This window comes from Prionailurus bengalensis, chromosome B2 (assembly GCF_016509475.1).
Source record: "Prionailurus bengalensis isolate Pbe53 chromosome B2, Fcat_Pben_1.1_paternal_pri, whole genome shotgun sequence".
In the NCBI taxonomy this organism is placed as follows: Eukaryota; Metazoa; Chordata; class Mammalia; order Carnivora; family Felidae; genus Prionailurus; species Prionailurus bengalensis.
In genome coordinates this window covers 1,825,207-1,849,643 of record NC_057349.1, presented here as the reverse complement: position 1 = coordinate 1,849,643, position 24,437 = coordinate 1,825,207, and the positions used below count along the sequence as shown (strand labels likewise).

The following is a 24,437-nucleotide window of genomic DNA, read 5'->3' as shown; positions in this document are numbered from 1 at the left end:
CTCCTGTGTGTTCCCAGACTGGTCTAAAACAACCCAGGGCGTACTTTGGAACAACATATTAATGTTTCATCTCACGAGGCAGGAGTTATTATCATGCAGTGGTGTGGGACTGAAGGCCGGAGTGTCTGTGGGCAATGGCAGAGGGAGATCTCTGCATGACTGTTCTGAAGGGCTCTGGGGTTTCTGAGGCCCAATTTGGTGTCCTTGCCTGATTATTCTCAGATTAGAAGCCCCAAGAAGAGCTCAGAATTCTAGGGAGAGAAATGGTTTCTGTCTTCAAAAAAAGCCTTCAAAGCCTCCCGACCCACCAGCCCCAGCTGGGCCCAGAATCAGCTGTACCTGGACTTCAGCTCCAGAAAGCGCCCAGAGGAGACAGGGGGACAGAGGGGACTGGGTCCAGCAGGCACACAGAGCAGGAGGGTTTCAGCCATGTCAGCTGCCCCCGGTTTGCCTTGTATCACTCTCTCAGAGCCCCTAAATGCAGCCTTCACCAACTGGTAAAAAATAAACAATGAAAACTGTAATCAATAAAAGTTGTCTATTGGATTCGCAGGCTGCTGTGGAGTAAAAAGGAAAGGGCTTATTGTAAGTGAGGGGAGCAAGGTTGTATTCTCCAACCCCCTGTTTTATCATCGTGTGTAACATACGCTTACAGTCAATCTCTTTGTGTGTTCAGGCCCGGTACATTAACATCGATTAGATCTTACGAGCTGGCATATTGTAATAGATCTATATAATCTAACAACTTACCTTCATATATCATCACATCATCTGAGGATAACGACACTTTTCTTTATTCCTTTCCGGTCATTTAACCTTTTATTCCTTGTGTGGGCATGACTGCCCAAGGCGATGAATGAGGCACACAGAAATCCATAATCTTCAATAGAAATGACTATAGCTGGTATCCTTGATTAGTTACCAAGCTCAAACAGAATGTTGTCATTATTCTACATACATTCGATATTTCACATTTAAGGTGATGTTGACTATACTTTCTCAAAGATGCCAGGTTAGGGGCGCCTGGGTGGCGCAGTCGGTTAAGCGTCCGACTTCAGCCAGGTCACGATCTCGCGGTCCGTGAGTTCGAGCCCCGCGTCGGGCTCTGGGCTGATGGCTCGGAGCCTGGAGCCTGTTTCCGATTCTGTGTCTCCCTCTCTCTCTGCCCCTCCCCCGTTCATGCTCTGTCTCTCTCTGTCCCAAAAATAAATAAAAACGTTGAAAAAAAATTAAAAAAAAAAAGATGCTAGGTTAGAGAAGTTACCTTCTATTGCTAGGCTGCTTGGAGTTTTGATCATGACTGAATGCTGAATTTTATCAAGTACTTTTTTTTGTCTCTATTGAGGTGATCACAGGGTTTATTTCATTCTTTTTTGGGGGGAGGGGGGCTATTTCATGCTTAATGTGCAAATTGGAATGATTGATTGATTGATTTTTAAAATTTACATCCAAATTAGTTAGCATATAGTGAAACAATGATTTCAAGAGTAGATTCCTTAGTGCCCCTTACGCATTTAGCCCATCCCCCCTCCCACAACCCCTCCAGCAGCCCTCAGTTTGTTCTCCATATTTATGAGTCTCTTCTGTTTTGTCCCCCTCCCTGTTTTTATATTATTTTTGTTTCCCTTCCCTTATGTTCATCTGTTTTGTCCCTTGAACTCCTCAAATGAGTGAAGTCATATGATATTTGTCTTTCTCTGACTAATTTCACTTAGCATAATACCCTCCAGTTCCATCCACCTAGTTGCAAATGGCAAGATTTCATTCTTTTTGATTGCCGAGTAATACTCCATTGTATATATATACCACATCTTCTTTACCCATTCATCCATCGATGGACCTTTGGACTCTTTCCATACTTTGGCTATGTTGATAGTGCTGCTATAAACATGGGGGTGCATGTGTCCCTTTGAAACAGCACACCTGTATCCCTTGGATAAATCCCTAGTAGTGCAATTGCTGGGTCATAGGGCAGTTCTATTTTTAGTTTTTTGAGGAACCTCCATACTGTTTTCCAGAGTGGCTGCACCAGTTTGCATTCCCAGGAATGACTTAATTTTTAATGATAAACTAACCTTGTAATCTTGGTATAAACTTAAGACCAAAATCACTTACAATTTTAAACATGACTGTGTTCAGTTCCTTAACTTTCATTATAATTTGTATCTATGTTCAAGAGGGAGACTGACTGATGGTCTTCCTTTCTCATAATGTCCCCATCAGGTTAGGTATGAAGGTAATACCAGCCTTGGTCGGGCAGTTTCCTTTTAAAACGTTAAATATGGACCTACCATATGGCCCAGCCACTCCACTGCTAGGTATTTATTCAGGAAAACTGAAAGACTATATCCACACCAAGGCTTACATACAACTGTTCATAGCAGCTTTATTCGTAACTGGAGATATTCACCAACAGGCAGATGTGGTATGTCCATAGAACAGAATACTATCCAGCAATAAAAAGAAGTGAATTATTGATACAAGCATCATGGATGAGTCTCAAAATAATGATGTGAGTGAAAGAGTAAAGACAGCCCATATTGTAGGATTTCATTTACATAAATTCCGGATAACTACAAGTTATAATGTATAACTTGTATAAACTACAAGTTATAATGTTTCATAAAACTACAAACATACTGACAGGAAGCAGTGGGTGTGGGAGGGGACAGGGGTTACAAAAGGGCACTGATGGACACTTTTGGGGGTGTGGCCTGTGTTCACTACCTTTATCGTAGTGATGGCTTCTTGAGCTATACCTATGTCAAACTCATACATATGTTTAAATATATGCAGTTGATTCTAAGCAAACTATACCTTATAAAGCCATTTAAGATGTACATTAACTAAATAAAATAAAATGTACATTACCTGGAAGACAATCTCATTATGGCTTTCTGCAAACGTAATTGTGGGTCTCCTTCCCTACACTGTGGAAGTGTCCCCTCCCCGGGCCCTGGGCTCGCCCCGCAGCAGGAGCTGACCCGCGGGACCCACCAGGAGCGTCGGGCTCGGCTGAGTTGGGGCTGCTGCCCTGCATCCCGGGGGCGGTGGGACGGATGGTGGGCTCAAGTGGACACCCCAGGACAGGTGGGCGGGAGAGGGGTGAAGAGTGAGAGCGTGGAGGAGGGGGCCCTGGCTGTGATCTCCACCCCGGGTGTGACATTTACTGTTACAATGAGGGGAAGAAGGGGGAGGTCAGCGCTGGGGCCCCTCCGGGTGCAGACGGCTTTGGTCCGGGGTCGCCCAGCCTGTGGCCACACCCGCGTCCGCGTTCCTGCAGGGTGTGCTGGAGGCGGGCAGTTCTCTCCCCCCACGGGGACCGTGTGGGGAGGGTCGAGGGGACCCGGGCCCAGGCCCTGCTCTGCCTCAGCAGAGCTATGTCTGGTCAGATTGATTTCTTCTTTGAATAGTTTAAAGAAGTCCTCGGTAAGCCTCGGGACACGGGATTTTCTAGGTAGGACTTTTGACAACTAATTCAAAATATTTCATCATTTAAGAATATTCACATTTGATATTCCTTCTCGAACCTCCCTTGACACGTCATGCTGTTCTAACATTTCGTCCACTTCATCTAAATACTCAGGTGTATTTGCCCAGATTCTTTTCACTTCCGCGGTAGCTGCTCCCTGTTGGTCCCGGTTCGCTGGGCTCCCCTCCCCTGCAGGTCGGGGGTCACCGCACTGGGTCCAGGGCACTGGGACAGGTGCACCTGCCGAGCCCAGGTGCGCAGATCTGCAGGTGGTCCAGTGGCCATGGGGGGAGGGGGGCGTCAGTCTGACTCAGCGGGAGTCACCACCTGGGATCTAAGGTGTGAGGGGTCCTCCTTTCGAAAGAGGCAACATTTAAACTGACTTAAGAGACAAATCGCGCAAGATAACAGGTTTTCTGTGCGTCTGCTCTTAAGTCACTGAGCGCGGCCGCCAGCCACCGGGAAGGGAAAGGGGGAGGACGGTCGTCACGGACCTAAGTGACCTACAGGGACCCGTGCTACAGGGTCGAGAGAGCAGAGCTCCTCAGCCTCCGAGCCCCGCTGCGCTTCCACGCCCCCGTGCACCTGCCCGGCACGGTGTGGGGGGGGGGGCCGCTCACGCGCTTCCCCGCACAACTGTGCACCTGAGACGCACTGGAGGGTCGGACAGAGATGTGAGAGTGAAAAAGGGAACAGCAACCACGAAGGGATTCGAACCCTCAATCTTCTGATCCGAAGTCAGACGCCTTATCCATTAGGCCACGTGGTCCCACAGCCTCCTTGTCGCAAAAGCTACAACAAGTGTTGCGAATCTAGACTCTGGCTTGTCCGTGCGTTGCTCTCTAAAGTGATGGCGCCCTCTCGGTTAACCCCGGTTCGGAGGCAGCGCGGTTGACATTCACAAACGCTGCATAATCCACCTGCTGACAAGCTGTGACTCCCTCCTCGCCTCTGCCTTCACCCGGACCCCGCACCTCCCTCGTGCAGCTCAGCCAGCTGCTTCCAACTGTAAAGACGGGAGAAAAGGACTGAAAGTCCCTCTGTGGTCAGGGCCACAGGCTCCCAGGTCACCTTGAGAGGTCAGAACGGAGACGCCCTGGGAGTAAAGGAAAATCACCAGGAGTGGGACAGAGAGCCCCTCCTGCCACGGCTCAGCTCAGCCCCAACCGCGCTGGGACAGCCTCAGGTAGGCCGGGATCCAGGGCCTCCTCGCCCTGCTCTCCTGGAAGCCGTGCAGGATGGAGACGCCAGAGCCTCCCCCGACCTTTGTACGAGGCCCCAGAAGGTCCCAGACACCGTGCACGACCGAGAAACGTCCGTCCTGTTTGGAGCCACACAGCGGAATAGCCCCAAATCATTCAACAAACTGAATAAATAGTCCATTTTTCCCCACAGAGAAAACCCCAAACCCAGATATTTTCATCTGCAGGTTCTACAAAATATTTTAAGGAGAATAATTTCAACTGGACACAAACACTTACATAGTCACAGAGGGAAGCTTTGCATCTCATTTTATACGACCGACCTCATCCTGATGTCAAAGCCAGGCTGAGACAGGTGAGAAAGGAAAATCATCGGCGAATCTCATTCACGAATGTAAAGGCAAATATCCCTTAAAGAAAAAAAAAAAGCAAACTAGATCAAACAGTGCTTAAAAATTGTGACAAGCGTGGGCTTATACCAAAAATTGAAAGTCAATCTAGCATTAAAAAAAGTTTTTATGATTCAGCACATCCAGAAATTAAAAGAAAAAAGTTATGTGCACCTTAGTACAAACAGAAAAAGCATGTAAATTAAAAAGGTGTAATGACTAGAAAGGAAGAAACAAAGTCTCTCCCCCCCTTTTTTTAACAGATTGTGTGCTTGTGTAAAAGATCAACTAAACAAACAAAAATAAACTATTATAACTAGCAAAAGAATTTTAACACATTTTCCTGATAGCTATAAAAATTTACAAAAGCAATTGCATGCAACAAAGAAAAATCTAGATACCACACAAAACAAGATAGTCACATGATAATATTTCAGTAATAAGGAAATACCCCAAAACAAATATAGCATGGTTTAATGTATAGAAACTACAAACTAAACATACTAAATAATCTATTTTTTTATGGATACATGTGTAGTAGTATATAAAAGCAAGAGAATGATTATCACAAGTATTATTATACTGGTTATTTCAGAGTGAGAGAGAGAGATAAAATGGAAATATTCTTTCTTAATTAGTGGCTTTTCTTTTTTAAGTGAAGTATAAAAAGCATGTGGGAAAGTGTTCAAACATACATGTAAAAACCTCTTTGATCCTGGCTGCAGCAACTTCTTACTCAACATGTCTCTAGAGGCAAGGGAAACAAAAGCAAAAATGAACTATTAGGACCTCATCAAAATAAAATCTTCTGCACAGCGAAGGAAACAATCAGTAAAACGAAAAGGCAACCGACAGAATGGGAGGAGATATTTGCCAATGACATATCAGAGAAAGGGTTAGTATCCAAAATCTATACAGAACTTATCAAACTCAACACCCAAAAAACAAATAATCCAGTGAAGAAAAGGGCAGAAGACATGAAAATACACTTCTCCAAAGAAGACATCCAGATGGCCAACCGACACATGAAAAAATGCTCAACGTCACTCATCATCAGGGAAATACAAATCAAAACCACAATGAGATACCACCTCACACTGGTCAGAATGGCTAACATTAACAACTCAGGCAACAACAGATGTTGGCGAGGATGCGGAGAGAGAGGATCTCTTGCACTGCTGGTGAGAACGCAAACTGGTGCAGCCACTCTGGAAAACAGTATGGAGGTTCCTCAAAAAACTAAAAATAGAACTACCCTATGACCCAGCAATTGCACTACTAGGGATTTATCCAAGGGATACAGGTGTGCTGTTTCAAAGGGACACATGCACCCCCATGTTTATAGCAGCACTATCAACATAGCCAAAGTATGGAAAGAGTCCAAAGGTCCATCGATGGATGAATGGGTAAAGAAGATGTGGTATATATATACAATGGAGTATTACTTGGCAATCAAAAAGAATAAAATCTTGCCATTTGCAACGAGGTGGATGGAACTGGAGGGTATTATGCTAAGCAAAATTAGTCAGCCAGAGAAAGACAAAAATCATATGACTTCACTCATATGAGGACTTTAAGAGACAAAACAGATGAACATAAGGGAAAGAAACAAAAATAATATAAAAACAGGGAGGGAGACAAAACAGAAGAGACTCATAAATATGGAGAACAAACTGAGGGTTGCTGGAGGGGTTGTGGGAGGGGGATGGGCTAAATGGGTAAGGGGCATTAAGGAATCTACTCCTGAAATCATTGTTGCACTATATGTTAACAAACTTGGATGTAAATTTAAAAAATTGATAAAAAATTTTAAAAAGTGGTAAATTACATGTAACATGTTTTTTATATTCATGTTATCAGAGTAGTGTACCAATTAAGAGCATAGACACTGAAGTCGGATTATCTGATTCTTAATATTATTGTGAGCTAAATAAATTACTTAATCCAAAAAAACCACAACAACATACATGTATACAGATCACTGAATGTTTACAAAGAGAACATATCTCTGAATCTTCACCCAGATCTTTTGTTCCAATTTATTGCCACTATTTCCATCAAATGAAACCCAGAACTCAATTTTGTCCCTTGGGCTATGTCAAGAAATAGAACCTCACCAAAAGCTCTCCTCATGCACCTCATAACCACTCTCTTCATAAGGGTCACCACTCTCTTAACTTCTGACATCACTTTTCAGTATTGCACATTTTAATCACTTATGTAAGTAGAATTATACAGGATGCGCTCTTTTACGCCAGGCTTCTCCTGTTGTTGCAGTTAACAATGTTCTTTTTTGTTGAATTGCATGAATATGTCACAATTTATTGGTCCGTTCTGTTCATGATGGACGTTTGGGTTGTTTCCAGTTTGGGGATATCATGAACAGGGCTATTAAGGACACTCTTGTAAAGGTGTTTTGTGGGTGGACCTGTGCACAAATTCCTCTTGGGTATCCTAGCTAGGAGTTTGACTGTTGCTGAAGTTTGCTGATCGCTTTCAAGACCCATCACTCCCTCACATCTAAACCAGCTCATAAGAAAGTGCAGAAGCTCCCTCTCTTGGCTCCAGTGGGAAGGTCAAACCACACTAGCCCCGGCTGCCACTCGGGAACCTTTGCCCAGCTCCACCCCTCCTGCTCTCTCAAGCCATTTTTGGACCTGCCTGGGAGCCTTGTCTGCTCTCCCCAGAAAGCCTCATAATGTGAGTAAACATTTTCATAGCTTCCTGGTGCACGTATAGCATTATCAGTCTTGTGATTTAAACCAAATGCAGGGGGTGGGGGAGACCACTTGCTTTCAGCTGAATGATGGCAGGACAGGTATATACTTGGGAGTGGGCTTGCTGGGTCACTACAGGAATGTTGAGCTTCACTACAAATACTGCTGCAAGCAGCACGTGTGATTTGCATCCTTCTGTAATTACATAAAGGAGCAATGGACAAGTTGAAAAGGGACAAGGATGAAACAGGACAAACTAGACAAAAAGGTAGACGAGCGACAACCTTCCACAGCCCAGCAAAGCAACTGTTAAACCCGGGACTTGATTTCCACACCGTGGGAATGCCAGTGTCGCTGAGGGCACTGGAATTTCTACTCACTCCCTCGAGGGTGGATCCTTTCACTACAGTGATTGTTCCCCTGAGGGCCCAGTCCCTGCCATGGTGGTGTCTCAGAGCACACAGCACAGGTAACAGGGCTCACAGCAGCAGTCTGAGCTGGAAGCTGGCCCATTGTAAGAGCTGAGAAAGCTGCTTAGGTGGCGGTTGATTTGGAAGGATGGGGAAGTGACCTTGCATAGGTAGGAATTGAGTGGACAATCCAACTTTTTTTTTGGGGGGGACAGAGAGAGACAGAGCATGAATGGGGGAGGGGCAGAGGGGAGGGGCAGAGAGAGAGGGAGACACAGAATTGGAAACAGGCTCCAGGCTCTGAGCCATCAGCCCAGAGCCTGATGCGGGGCTCGAACTCACGGACCGCGAGATCGTGACCTGGCTGAAGTCGGACGCTTAACCGACTGCGCCACCCAGGCGCCCCTTGAGTGGACAATCCAAATGCATATTTCAATTAAATGCCCCAGTTTGAGAGAATTGAAGCCCCTGACCAGTATTTATAGTGGGGGATGTGAGGATTAGGTTGTCAACTCTGCGTTCTTACAAAATACATTCTTGCATCTTTTAGAAGTAAAACTACTTCTTGCGTGCACGTCTCCGACACGGTAGAGGGCTAAAGGACCCCACGCTCCGGGTTACGCTCCAGTCTCTTTGAGGACATCAGTTTCAATCTACCGCTGCCAATATTCTTGTGCACTTTGTGTAATTAAAGCAATTACTTTCTCAGATAAAAATTGGTCGTTCAGAAAGACAGAAGGGAATTCAGTTTGAGGTAACTGGCTTGGTGGCACAGAATTCTTAACATAAGTAACATAGTTAAGTAGATGAGCATTTTAGTGAAATTGCTAAAAGTCTTTCAGAAAGAACTTGTGGCAATTGTGGACAAGGTTGAGGACAGAGAAATGTTAACGTCTTTTTCTCCTTCATACCAAAGAGCAAACAGAACAATGACTAAACAAACAAAAACCAGACCAGAACCTCCAAGCACCGAGGCACGACTACAAACGGTGTAACATATGCATGATGGAAATACAGGAAAGGAGAAAGAGAGAAAGTAATGGGAGACATTTTTGATATAACAATGACTGAGAATTCCTCCCAAATTAATTTCAGACACCAAATCACAGATCCAGAAAGCACCAAGCATAAAAAATGCCCTCCCCCAAAACAAACCAAAAAAACCAAACCCCCAAACCCACAAAAAACAAGAAAACACCAAAAAACCCCAAACAAGCAGACGAAAAACCCACCACCTAAAATCAAACCAAAATAAACAACAACGGCAGAAAAAAAACACTATACCTACACATCTTATCTTTTTTTTTTTTTTTTTTTTTTTTTTTTTTATTTTTGGGACAGAGAGAGACAGAGCATGAACGGGGGAGGGGCAGAGAGAGAGAGGGAGACACAGAATCGGAAACAGGCTCCAGGCTCCGAGCCATCAGCCCAGAGCCCGACGCGGGGCTCGAACTCACGGACCGCGAGATCGTGACCTGGCTGAAGTCGGACGCTTAACCGACTGCGCCACCCAGGCGCCCCAAAACAAAATTGTAATGTTTATTTTTGAGAGAGAGAGAGAGAGAGAGAGAGAGAGACGGCATAAGAGAAAGAGGGGACACAGAATCCGAAGCAGGCTCCAGGTTCTGAGCTGTTAGCACAGAGCCTCACACTGGGCTCAAACTCAGGGACCATAAGATCATGGCCTGAGCTGAAGTCAAGGCTCAACCGACTGAGCCACTAGGCATCCCTCTACACATATCATCTTAAAACTACAGAAAGAAGGAAGGAAGGAAGGAAGGAAGGAAGGAAGGAAGGAAGGAAGGAAGAGAAAATAAAAAATTCTGAAAGAAGTCAGAGGAAAATGCATCTTGTCGACAGAGGAACAAAGATAAGAATTATATCCGATTTCTCCTCAGAAACTATACAAACAAGAAATACTTAACATGCTGAGAGAAAAAAACCTCACCAAACTAGAATCCTGTAATCTACAAACTTATTCTTCAAAAGTGAAGGAGAAATGAAGACATTCTCAGATAAACAAAAATTAAACAAATTTGTGGCCAGTAGACCTGTTTTGCAAAAATTGTTAAAGGAGTTTTTTTTAAAGAGAAGAAGAATAACAATATAGGTCAGAAACTCAGATCTACACTAGAAAAGGGAGCGCATTCAAGAAGGAACACATCAGGGTAAAATAAAAACTTTTGTTTTTCTTATTCTTAATCTAACAAATAACTGTTTGGTTCAAAATAACAATAGCAACAATGTATTCGGTTATGTATGCTCCTTTATATATCTCATGTATATATATATGCTTATGTTTGCTTATTGATAAGTGAATGGCAGGAATGATACCAGGGACATGAGGAGGGTACCAGGAATATTTTGTTATTATAAGGTACTCACGTTACCCATGACAGGTATTGCATTATTTGAAAATGGACATTAGCTGTAAATATATATTGCAAACTCTGGGGCAACCACTAAAAACAAGTTTGTAAACAAAAAGAAGCATAGTCGATACGCTAAGAAAGGAGGGAAAATGGAATCATATAAAATGCTCAATTAAAACCACAAAGGGCAGAAAAAGAGGGAAGCCTTTGACAAAATACAACACCCATTCTCCGTAGACTATGAATAGAGGGGAACTTTCTCACCCTTATAAGGAATATATCCAAGAAACCTACAGATAACATCACACTTGTGGTAAGAAAGAGGAAGCTTCGCCATGAAGATCAGGTACAAGGCAGGGATGTCCTCACTACTCCTTCTCAACATTGTATTAGAAGTCCTTGCTAATGCAATAAGACAAGTAAAGCAAACAAAAGGTATACAGATTGGGAAGGAGAAATAAAGCTGCCTTTGTTCTCAGATGACATGATCATCTGTGTAGAAAATCCAGAAGAATTCACACACACACAAAAAAGAGGAAAACCCTCTGGAATGAATAAGTGATGCTAGTAAGGTCAAAGATACAAGATTAATTTACGAAAGTAAATTGCTCTCCTATATGCCAGCAATGAAAGTGGAATCTGAAACTAAAAACACAACATTTTTCGCACCCAAAAAAAGAAATATAAATATGTAAAGACCTATACAAGGATAATTGCAACACTCTAATGAATGAAATCAAAGGAAAGTTGGTTAAATGGGGAAATAGTTCATGTTCATGGACAGGAACAGTCAATACTGTCAAGATGCCAGATCTTCCCAACTTCATCTATAGATTCAATGCAATCTCAGTCAAAATCACAGCAAGTTATTTTGTGGATGTTGATAAAACGATTCTAAAGTTTATATGCAGAGGCAAAAGACCCAGAATAGCCAACACAGTGTTGGAGAAGAGCAAAGAGAGGGTTGACGCTGCTGACCTCAAACTTTCTGCAAAGCCACAGTCATCCAGACGGCATGCTGCAGTCATCAGGATAGACAGACAGACCAATGGAACAGAACGGAGTCTAGAAATAGACACGCACAAATAAAGTCAACGGATTTGTGGCAGAGGAGCAAATGCAATTCAATGGAGCAAAGACAGATGCTGTTAGAGCAACTGGACATCCACATGAAATGTGATCTAGACACAGACTTCACACCCTTAACAAAAATGACCCCAAATGGATCACAGACCCAAATGTAAAATGCAAAACTACAACCCCCCTAGAAGATAACGGATGACCTTAGGTCTGGCAGTAACTTTTTAGATATGACACCAAATGCATGATCCACAAAAGAAATAATTGATAAGCTGGATTTTACTAAAATTAAAATCTTTCGCTTTGCAAAAAACAATGTTGAGAGAATGAGAAGACAAGTTATACAGTGGAAAAAATTTTAAAAATACATATCTGATAAAGAACTGATACTCAAAATATACAAAGGGCCCTTAAAACTCAAAAACAAAAGAAAAACTGTTTAAAAATAGATCAAAGAGGGGTGGCCTGGCTGGCTCAGTCAGTCTCGGTTCATGGGTTTGAGCCCCACGTGGGGCTCCGTGCTGACAACTCAGAGCCTGGAGCCTGCTTCGGATTCTGTGCCTCCCTCTCTTTCTGTCCCTCCCCCGCTCACGCTGTCTCTCTCTCTCTCTCTCTCTCTCTCAAAAATACATAAACATTAAAACCTTTTAAAAATTAATAAAAAATAAATGAAAGAAAAGACACCTCACTAAGGAGATATTCAGATGGAAAATTAGCATAGAAAAGATGCTCCACATAATACATCATTGTGTAAACGCAAATTAAGGCGGCGACGAGCTACGACTATATACCAATTAGCAGGATCCAAATCCAGAACACTGACAACACCAGATGCTGGCATGGATGTGGAGCCACAAGAACACTCATTCATCCCTGGTGGGAATGCAAGATGGCACAGCCACTTCAGAAGACAGTTTGTTGGATTCTGACAAGAGTAAACATACTCTCACCGCATGATCTAGCAATCACACTCATTGTTATTTACCCAAAGGAGTTGAAAACTTATGTGCACACAAAAAGCTGCACACAGGTGTTGATAGCAACTTGACTCATAATTTCCCAAACTTGGAAGCAATCAAGATGTCTTTCAGTAGGTGATTGGAAAAATTAACTGTGGTTCATCCAGACAATGAAGTATTATTCAGAGATAAAAAGGAATGATCTATCAAGCCACGAAAAGACATCAAAAAACCTTAAGTGCCGTTACTAAGTGAAAGAAGTCAATCTTAAAAGTCTGTGTACTGGGGCACCTGGGTGGCTCAGTCGGTTGAGCGTCGGACTTCGGCTCAGGTCATGATCTCACGGTTCGTGAGTTCAAGTCCTGCGGTGGGCTCTGTGCTGATATCTCAGAGCCAGGAGCCTGCTTCAGATTCTCCCTATGTTTCCCTATGCTAGGTGTCTCCCTCTCTCTCTGCCCCTAACCCACTTGCATTCTGTCTCTCTCTCAAAAATAAATAGAAAAAAAAAAAAGTCTGTGTACTGTATGATTCTGATGACAGGACACTCTGTAAGAGGCAAAAACTATGGAGGCAGGAAAGAGTTCAGTGGAGACAGGAAAGAGTTCAGTGGCTGCCATGGTTTCATGGTAGAGTGGAGGGATGGATAGGGGAAGGACCAGGAATTTTTAGGACAGTGCAATTATTCTGTAGGACACCATAATGATGGACACATGTCATATTCGTCCAAACCCATAGAATGTACAAGAGTGAATTGCAATGTAAATGATGAACTTTGAGTAATAACAAATGTATCACCCAGGTGGGGAGGCTTTGCATCTTATGGGAAATCTCTGTACCTTCCTTCAATTTTCCTGTGAACTTGAAATGTTTGTAAAAAAAAAAATTGTCTCAATTTTAATTTTGTAAAAAATGTGTTTTTTAAAAATGTTTATTTATTTTTGAGACAGAGAGAGACAGAGCATGAACGGGGGAGGGTCAGAGAGAGGGAGACACAGAATCCGAAACAGGCCCCAGGCTCTGAGCTGTCAGCACAGAGCCCGATGCGGGGCTCGAATTCATGGACGGTGAAATCATGACCTGAGCCGAAGTCGGCCGCTTGACCGACTGAGCCACCCAGGTACCCCTGTAAAAAATGTTTTTATTCAGTTTTGGGAGACAGAGAACTAGCAAGGGAGGGGCAGAGAGAGAGAAAGACACAGAATCCGAAGCAGGCTCCAGGCTCTGAGCATGTCAGCACAGAGCCTGACGCGGAGCCCAAACTCACGGACCGCAAGATCATGCATGACCTGAGCCAAAGTCAGGCGACCAACGGATTGAGCCACCCAGGGACCCCATGAAAAATAGTCTTAATTTTAAAAAGAGTACTTCTTCAGCACATTTTTTTCCTGATGTACTCTTGTCAATATGCAAATCACTTGTTCTTCATAACATTCAAATTGGTGTTAAAATCAAAGTAGTAAAAACTCAGTCTTAAAATATGCTTGATAAGATTAATAATATTTTAAAGGGTAACATTTAAAGCCTACATGTCACTATCTATTACTGTTTAAAATTATCTTATTCATATATAATACAATACATAGAAATTAAGATATATCACACATCACTTTAATGTTTATTTATTTTTGAAGGAGAGAGAGAGACAGAGCATGGGTGGGGGAGGGGCAGAGAGAGAGGGAGACACAGAGTCCGAATGCAGGTTCCAGGCTCTGAGCTGTCAGCACAGAGCCTGAGGTGGGGCTCAAACCAACGAACTATGAGTTCATGACCTGAGCTGAAGTTTAGACGCTCAACCGATGGAGCCACCCAAGTATCCCTCTATCTTTTAATGTATAAGTATGGATACTCTCATTGATGACGTAGATAAAGCTATCACAAGTTTTGTTCTTAGGCACTTGTGGTTTATCTGACATCTTTTCCTCAGACTGCTTCCTCCAAGATCAGGCCACAGCTTCAGAGACCGATACGGTGCCTTTGACATCACACCAGCTTGGATGCTACCCAGACAGCCAGTTGGTAACACCCAAGTATTACTCCTTCTTCTAGTTCACGCATGGTGCTCAAAATCAATGCCGGGGGCAGGGGGATGCTGGAAAAATTGATGCTCCGTATTTTCTTAATTAACCCAAAAGTATTATATCGGCTGCCCAGTTCATTGAACTCAGAGCATGTGGAGTATCGTCAGTTCATAGAGAGAAGGGAATGTGCCATCGACACGTATATTTTTCAGTGACCACGTCCATTCCAGGTTCAGCAGAAGTGTGCCTATATTCACGCACACCCCGTTTTCAGACCAGTTGAGGTTATATGTCTGTATACAGGCTCACACCATAACTATCAACAAACTTATTTCTAAAAAGAGTTCATCTTTAGGTTTAAAATATTTTTGTCAGTTGGCATCAGCAGTGACAGGCAGTGGCAAGATGGAGTGCAATACATTCGAAGTTCACGTTGTCCCCAGTGTCCTTCCTTCAGGCTGGCCATGGGTGAGACCTGCCGATTGGGAGTGGACAATCCCACCTTCCCAGTCGACGACTGTGCTCCTCTGTCCCAAAGTTGTCAGTGACCGGAGCAAGTTAAGGGCAGTCACTGAGTCTTTTGTCAACAGGTGTCCAATCTTCTCGTACTTGAGAGGAGATACTTCCTTACAGGCCCAAAACTCGGTCTTCTGGTAAGTTAAGTAAGTAAGTAAGTAACTGTTGAAAAAGCCTTGGGGTTTCTACGGGAAAGACCGTACCAGGCACCCCTGCTCATACCGCCGCGGAGACCCTCACGCTGCAGTGGAAGTCTGTGGAAGAAATGGACAATGAGGACGCGGCCCCATCTCACTCTGAAGTAGCCAGTACCCCGTAATGGTTGCCCTTCTTGTCGCTCATGTTTTCTGCTTGACTAAATACATGCGCACCCACACACAATAGTTTTGTGTTTCTGAACGCACAGAAATAAAATCATACTGGAGTAAGTATTCTGATTTGCTGCTTTTCATTCACCCTTACATTGGGAGATTAAAACCCGAAATATGTTGTTACTACAATATTGTTCTTGCGACTTTTGGGAGGAGGGGTGCGGGTACCCCCCTTCAGCTGACCTTGCGCTCTCCTGCTCTCCCCTCACCCCCGCTCCCGGCCCCCTGGGGGACCCAGGCCGAGACTAAAGGCCTCCATCCCAGGGCAGAGGGCTAGGCGAGGGGCGTGGATGGAGTTGTGGGCGGGGGAAGGACACTAGGAGGACAGTAGGCGGGCTGGGGGAGGGGTGTGGGCAGAGCGGGGGTGGGGGGTGGGGGGTGGGGGGTGGGGGGTGGGGGGTGGGGGGGGAAGGACACCAGGAGACAAGGGGGGGAAGGGAGGGGCGGTAGAGGGAGAGACTTTCCTCGGACCGGGTAGGAAATAGGGGAGGACGCCCTGAGACTCCATTCCTCACTCATTCAAGCCTCGGGTATTCATTCCACAAACGCGGCCGAGAAACCGGCTCATGCGCGCAACGCAGCCAAACCGCGTGTGCGCGGCGGCCCCGGCGGGGGGGAGGAGCCGCGTCCTCACGACCTCTGCCGGAGGCTCAGCGCGCTCTTTTGTCCAAGCGGATGCGCCAGCATAGCCCCGAAGACGCCCCGCTTTTAATCGTCAATCACCGGCTCCCGGTTTATCGAATCTCTGCCCGAGTCAGAAAAAACCTTTGTTCCAGAAAATCCTCAAAACTGGTGGTAGCTCTTTCTTGTTCTTAAGGGTGGACTCAACCCCAGGAGGTGGCCCCCAGCGCCGCGCGCCCCCTCCCCAGCTAAAAGGCCGGGCTCAGGCCCCGCTGGGATTCGAACCCAGGATCTCCTGTTTACAAGACAGGCGCTTTAACCAGCTAAGCCACGGAGCCAAACAAAAGACCTCCTTCGATAAGTACCTTTTGATTCACCTCTTCCCCCCGCCCCACCTTGTGTTTTGTTTTGAGAAATAGGACTTTCCGTGCTGGTTTCATTCATAGGCAGGCACTTTGTGTGGCTTGCGGTGGCTGAACCAGGAGCTGAAATGAGGCCACAGACCGCGTATCTGAGTCCAGACTTCAAGTGAAAATGATACTGTAAATGTCTCACGTTTCTATAGCACTTTACAATTTACTGAAAGCTTTCAAATTTATTTCCCCTTTTGGAGGCAAACCGTAAGAGACTCTTACATACAGAGAACAAACTGAAGGTTGATGGGGGTGGGGACAATGGGGGATGGGCATCGAGGAGGTCACTTGTTGGGATGAGCGCGGGGGTGTTGTATGTAAGAGATGAATCACTGGGTTCCACTCCTGCAGCCAAAACCAAACTGGGTGCTGACTTGAGAATGAATGAATGAATGAATGAATGCATTTCCCCCTTGAACTCGAATGGCAACCCCAAGGTGCTGAGCACATTATTGTCCCTATTTTATATTCAGCACCAGTGAAGTAAGGGACTTGTTCAGGTTCACTCGGGCAAACACCAGGGTCAAGACCTAAGCTCCTTTTCTGACGCTCATCCAACCACATTGTTAGTACAGCATTTTCCAAGTGCTGTGGAACACAGAAGCCCAGGAATCCTAGGGACTGCAAAAGCAGCAGTCTAGTTCTTGCTCATGCCCTCTGTCCATCGTGACCCAGCCCAGGGCGGTGGGGTCACCTCTACCTGACGCACTGATGTTCTCTCGACAGAGGAGTAAAAAAGGCCAAATCAAGGACTGTTTGTTTGCTGCTGCTCAAAAGTAACCTGTCGATTCTGCTCACATTCCATTATCCAGGGTGAAGTGAATGAGGCAATTAAAGATGGGGGGGAGGGGGAGTAATCAACCGACCCCAGGAAGTAACCTTGCCCCTGGGAGTAATCATGGTACCCCAGGAAGTAATCCTGCCCCTGGGAGTAATCATCTTTAACCCCAGGAAGAGGCAGCAAATACTTCTGAATAATCATCTACCACAACGACAAAAATCCAGTATTATCTCTCACTTTCAAAACCCAGGAGTTTTCTTTTTTCTTTTAAAGTTTTCTTCGTTTGCTCATCTCCTCCCTATTTGTGTTGAAAATGTTTAGTTTTGTGTCTTTCAAGCTTTATTCTCTTTTACTGGACAATAACTATCTTTATGTGAGAGAGAAGGTCTCGAGGTTTATGACTGGGCTTAAACCAACAGCCAGGAAGTGTCCTGATCCTTTCCTTTCCACCACATCCAAAAATCCTTGAAGAGGCAGCCAGGAGCCGGGTCACGTCAGCCTGGCCAGGTCAGGGCATCTGTATCAGGTGACAGCACTGGCCGAAGCACACAGCTGGACGAGGGCAGGGCAGGGGAAGGCAAAGACTTCCCAGCGGCAGGCTGGCCATGGTGCAGAGGTGACTGTCTGTAAAGGCTCCCTTCAGACTCCTGTTTTACCAAGAGTTCTTCTTAGCAACTTCCATTTCACCAAGCATTTTGTAGAGTTGACAGTCACTTGCATGCCTCTCTCTCATTCCTTGGCTCCCGTTAAAATCTTATCCCCCGGTTCTCTCCTTACTCCTTAGGATTCCTTCCCCACGTCTTGTTGAGCACTCTTTTCCTACCTGACTCTTACATACAGCATTCCAAGAACTTGGTCCTAGGAATTTCTCCTACCATTCCATTCATTCTCCTTTAGATAATCTTACTGAGTTTCATGCTGGTCAAAACCTTTCATCCAACTCCAGATTTGTAGCTTAGCCTTTTGTTGGAACTCTGATTTCCCCAACAAATGCCTCAAACTTATCAAGTCAAAAAAGGTTATCTTTTTTTGTCTGTTCCTCCTACACAGACCTTCCCTGTGTCTTGATCCTAAATCACTGAAATAACATCAATAGCTGTCCCGAGGTCAAAGATAGGCCACATGGGGATTAGGGAAAATTTGTACGAACATATTGTGGAAGTATCTTTGTAAAAATCAGGTATTTTTAAATTTTCTAAAGAAACCGCTACTATGTATAATTATATACAGGTATGTTCCTTGTGAAATAATGTAAGGTTTCATTTCTACACCTGTTGTTTTCAGTTGATTATCCTTCAACATGAAGAAAACTTCCTTCTCCTTGAAAAGAGGAGAGATCTGTATTTCTATAAAAGGTTTGGACAGTATACTTTTCCTAACCCATAGAAAATTTCTGGCTTTACTTATCTGTGAAATTAAGTATAACAAGATCAGTAAGTTTATAGTGGGTTAATTAACCAGGATTGGCATGGACATTTGTTGGAAAAAACATAATTTATAACTTTAAAGAACAAACTCAATTTTTAAAACATATATCTTTAATAAATACAGTTTCCTATGACAAAATATTTTATTAACAAGTCCTAAATTTAGGCAATTACTATTAAAATCCTTGAATTTAATAGGAGAGCTTCTTGCTCATCTCAGCAAATATATTAGCCAGTAATTCAATTTGTTGATGAGAAGATGGTTATATTTATACATATAAATTATATAAATATGTATTAATGTACTTAATATGTATTAAATTATATATACATAAAACCTTAATATGACCTTAATTCCACCTGGCAAATGCTCTATATTTTTGTAGCAATTGGAATGGAAATATTTTCCAATCCTCTCCCCTTTCTTTATAACAAAATGATTTTTTGTATTTTCAAAAGCACTTGAGTAAACCATCACCTTCTTCTTTCAAGATTTTTAAATTAAATTCTACTGTGATTATAATTTTGAAAATAAATTTCATTTTAACCAAAGTTGAATTAGAGTACTTTTTTAAGCTTACAAATGTATATTCCTAGATGCATTCATGACTGAATGATTTTGCAAAATCTATTCCCTGTCTTGATACCTGCTGTTAAAGTTTTGAGGAAATAACTCTTCAGACTTCCTAATACACATGAAATACAATGTCCAATTTAGGATTGTACTACATAAACTGTTTTATAATCTTTTTTCAGTTAATACAGTATTTTGATCAGTTTCCCATGGAAGAAAATACATATAAATTTTTATTATTAAGACTGCTTAGGGGCGCCTGGGTGGCTTAGTCAGTTAAGCAGCCGACTTCGGCTCAGGTCATGATCTCGCAGTCTGTGAGTTCGAGCCCCGCGTCGGGCTCTGTGCTGACAGCTCAGAGCCTGGAGCCTGTTTCAGATTCTGTGTCTCCCTCTCTCTGACCCTCCCCCGTTCATGCTTTGTCTCTCTGTCTCAAAAATAAATAAACGTTAAAAAAAAAAAAGACTGCTTAGAATCTAAATGTATCAAAGAAGCATTACTTGACTAAACAGCTCCTGTGAAGTTGGCTCCTGGATGATTTCCTTTTGTGTAGAGTAATATAAACTCTCTTAACATATTAATCTCACAATTAGATTTGGGGCATAGGTTACATAATTTTCTAAAAATTCTAGTTGTTGGTAAAATGTTGCCAAGTTTTTAAATGTTTCCATGCTTATTTCTAAATTGTTGTCTTGAGAGGCTGTAAGCCCTAAGAATTTCTCCGTCCAGCCAGCATCCAGAAAGTGTTTGACATGTTGACCAGTATTGGCGGACGTGGAGGGTTGCCTCTCTCTGCCATTCTCCGTCATCTGGGTGACAGAATTCCCGTTGCGTGGCAGTGCCCTGGTATAGGGGATGAATCCGGATTTTTCTAAGCCAGCCATGGCAATCCTCTTCCCACGTAACTACCGTGACCCAATTACGCTGTTTAGTTGAAGGGGAAACCACTGGAGGTTGTGGAAAAGACTTTTTCTTACTGGTGAAAGAGTTTCCAGAGAAGATTCTTTCTACTTAGCTGTTTTTCTGCGAGTGAGCTGGGAAAGCCAGCTGTGACCTCTGACAACAAACATCAGGACAAAGACCAACAGACAGGAAAGGACAGAACACAGAAAACCTGGCTCCCTGACCACATTTCTGGGTTACTGAAATAATCCTGAGGCCACTTTATCTTGCTACATTAAAAAAAAAATGTGTTTATGATTTAAAAGACTTTTAGCTGAATATTCTGGGTTTTTTTTTTTAATGTTTTTGTTTTTTTGCCCTTGCTGTGTCCTCCCTAAAAAGGAGGTATACTTTCCCAATCCACTGACACTGGGTTTAGCAATAGGACTTGATTTGACCAGTGGATGTGGGTGGAAGAGGGTGTGTGGTTCTGAGCTGGGCTTTCAAAGTCATGGCCAAGCTCTCCAGCCCATCTGCATCATACCAGCAGAAGGGCACACATGGTGGCTGCTGGTCTGGAATGAGAAGACACGTGGAGACATAGACATAGCACAGCAAAAGCCCCGCCAGCCCCAGCTGAGCCCAGCAGAACGGCGCCAAACAACAGGCCTGTGAGGAGCAAATGTCTTACTTTAAGCCGCTGGGTCCTTGACCCATTTCTTTTTTCTTTTACTCTGTTCAACGCTTTTCTTATTTATTCAAAAGATCACCATCAAACATATAATAGAGCAAGTGTATCTATGTACTATGGATTCAAAATGTTTTCCCAATTACTAATTTTTTTTATATTTAGAACTATAAATTTTCAACGGGCTAAACCCAATGCTTCCTTCTTTATAGTAACTTTCCTGGGAGTCATTCTTTGATGACTTTCCCTCCCACTATTTACATAATTACCATCTAAATTTATCCTAACATTTAAAAAGTACATTCAAACAATAATATATCTGGGATTTATATTTTGGCGAAAGTACTAAAATAAAGGTCTTCATTTGTTCCAAAGTATTAGCTTCCTATCCCAGAGGTAGTTGTTACGTCCTCTTTTGAAACATCATTTTTATGATACAATCTTCCCTTGACTTATGAAGGCAATCTGTGCATGAAAAATATAAGGCAAATTATCATAAGTAGAATATTAGCATTTGTTACAATGCAAAGTATTAATACAATCCTGAGTCCCTACATTGACATCTATGTGTTCATTTATTCACCAAATATGTATTGAACAATACCATGTGCTAGGTATTTTTCTAGGTCATGGGGATATAGCAATAAACAAAATAGATTAAAAACCCCATTCTCTCGGGGTGACTGGCTGGCTCATTGGGTGGAGTGTCTGACTCTGGCTCAGGTCATGACCTCTTGAGTTTGCGCCCCATGTCGTGCTCTGTGCTGATAGCTCGACTGAGCTAGGCTGACAGCCTGCTTCAGATTCTGTGTCTCCCTCTCTCTCTGTCACTTCCCTGCTCTCTCTCCCTCTCTAAATAAACGTTAAAAAAAATCCACTCATGGCTACCACATTCTAGTGGGAAACAGAGAAATTTATAAGGAGAGAATAGGAAACCAGGGCAGACAGGGGTGGATTGTATAAGGCAGTCCAAGCTGCTGTAAGCTTTGTGTTTTATTTGGAATGAGATGGGAAACACGGGAGGGTGTTGAGCAGAGTGATATAAGTTAATCTACACTTTGAGAATATCTCTCTGGCTGTTGAGAATGGACTGAACAGGAGTGAGGGCAAAGTCAGAGAGATCAGTAGGAGTTATGTGTAACGACACAGAAATCTCAGAAAGAAAGGGTGAGGGTTGACTCAGTGCTATTGATAAGATAAAGTCGCTCTTCCCTGTGGTGAAGAAAGGTTGGGTATATTAACGTGCCAGTTACTACACAAGTACAGAAAACACTTACAGATGGGTTACAGTCAGACTAGGTTAGATACATGCATATCTCCATCATAAATTTGAATTTCTTGCTAGTTTATTTGCTCAGATGAACAAGAAGCTCTCCTATCAAATTCAAAGATTTCAATAGTAATTGCCATTAGGACTTTCATTGAAATATCTTGTCTGTAGGAAATTGTATTTGTTGGACAGAAGTGAAAGCAAACTGGGTCTGTTCCTTATATTTGTTAAAAAACAATTCTCAGCACTCTGCTCTGCCCAACTTACCTGTTATTTAGCATTTCAAGTTCCTTCTTGGCGTTTTAACCCTAATAAGGTCACATTCTTGCTAACATTATCTTACAGTAAATGTTTATCTAGATTTCCCAGATGGTTATTCTTTTCTTTGCTTATCGTTCCTTGTGGAGCTTAGATTTTCCTTCATGGTTAAATTTTATTCTTTCTTACTTATGTCTTTAACAGCTTTTTTTTTTTTTAACTGAAAGTTTGTTGGTATCGTGTCTCTCCTGACATTTGTGAAAATGTTTGTACTCCTCTCTCATTCTCTTTTTTCTTTTCTTTCTTTTTTTTTTTTTTTTTTTTTTGGTAATCCTCTCTCATTCTTGAACACCACAGTGACCAGTGGCTTGCATCTATCTTAGCTTGACAGTTATTTTTTTTCAGCTCTTTGAAAACGTTTTTCAACATTTTCTGGCTTCTGTCATGGCTGTCGAAAAACCTACTGTAAGTCAGTTTTATTTATTTGTTATTTTTAAGTCCCTCCCATGTTGATGTGTGTAATTAGAAGTCACTTGTTTTGTTTTAATTTAAATCCAAGTTGGTTAACACACAGTGTGGTCTTGGCTTCAGAAGTAGAACTCAGTGATTCATCGCTTACATACAACACTCAGCGCTCATCCCTACAAGTGCCCTCCTCAACGCCCATCACCCATCTAGCCCCGCTCCCCCCACCCCCCAGCAACCCTCAGTTTGTTCTCTGTACTTAAGAGGCTCCCTGTTAACAGTCTGCTTCCCTGTTTGTATCTTATTTTTCCTTCCCTTCCCCCAAGCTTATCTGTTTTGTTTCTTAAATTCCACACATGAGTAGGTTTCATGCTCAGCATAGAACCCAACGTGGTGCTTGAACTCAAGACCCTGAGATCAAGACCTGAGCTGAGATCAAGAGTCAGACACTCAACTGACTAAGCCACCCAGGCGCCCCCAGGTCACTTGCCTCTTCAAGTAAACTTTATTGAGGTATACCATACATACAATAAAACACACCCATTTTAATTACATAATTTTGATGGGTTTTGACATATATATATATTTCATCACATCTCCCAAATTCTCTCAGTGATGATGTGATTTACTACTGTAATCTAGCTGTTGAGTAACATAGTACATTGTATTCTGTGAATGGACATTTGGGTTGTTTCCCACTTGGGCTCTTATACACTCTGATGTCATAACCATTCAGATGCACGGCTCCTCCAGGGCTCGACACATAACCAACGGTGGACGTGGTAAGACTTCAGGGCGTGGACATCTTCAAATGTACTGAATAATAACTTATTTAAAAAGTTTTACAGCTTTGTGTTTCACATTTAAGTCTCTAATGCATTTAGAATGCAGGGGTCCAATTCCATATGCTCCCAAATGGATAGTCATTTTTTTCTTTTCTCCACTGAGCAGGAACAGTCCTGTCGTATCAGGTTTCCGTATGTTGGTGGGATTGCTTCTGGGATCCCTGTTACACTGCAGTGGCTTATTTGTCTGTCTCTGTCTTCATAATACCATGTCTCACACACTATAGCTTTATAATGAGTTTTAATGTTCTTAGCCAGTCTGACGCTTAGCTCTTGTGTATACAGATACTGGTTATATTGCATAACACCTGCACTGGCATATTCAGTAGGACTGTAAACTGGCACCTTTGTAACACCAAGCCTTTCAATATGTCCCCTTGCTTTCCTCCTTAGTGACATGTCCCCATCCACACCACTATCTCCAGGATTGATCACACAGGCCTCATGGCCTCCTTGCCTCTCAGTCTGCACTTTACTTCCCACGTTGTAGGCACAGAAATCTTGCTGAACTGTAATTCGGGTCACCTTCTATTTATAATCCCTTCAGTGCTTCCCAGTGTCTCCCGGATGAAGGCTATGCTCCTTACCTGGGTTTATCCTCGAGAACCGGCTTCTGTTCTGCGGCCTCCTCACCTCCGGCCTCCTTCCTGACCGATAGCACCCCACACGCCCTTGTGCTCTGCCCAGAGTTCACTCTTGGTTCCTCG

General features: G+C 43.2%; 2 non-coding genes across 2 annotated transcripts; both read right to left on the bottom strand.

The window, feature by feature from the left end:
• Positions 1-4,168: 4,168 nt before the first annotated feature.
• Positions 4,169-4,241, bottom strand: TRNAR-UCG. Its single transcript has one exon. It is a non-coding gene; the product is annotated as a tRNA-Arg (tRNA).
• Positions 4,242-16,391: 12,150 nt separating this feature from the next.
• On the bottom strand, positions 16,392-16,465 carry TRNAT-UGU. Its single transcript has one exon. It is a non-coding gene; the product is annotated as a tRNA-Thr (tRNA).
• Between the last annotated feature and the right edge of the window lie 7,972 nt (positions 16,466-24,437).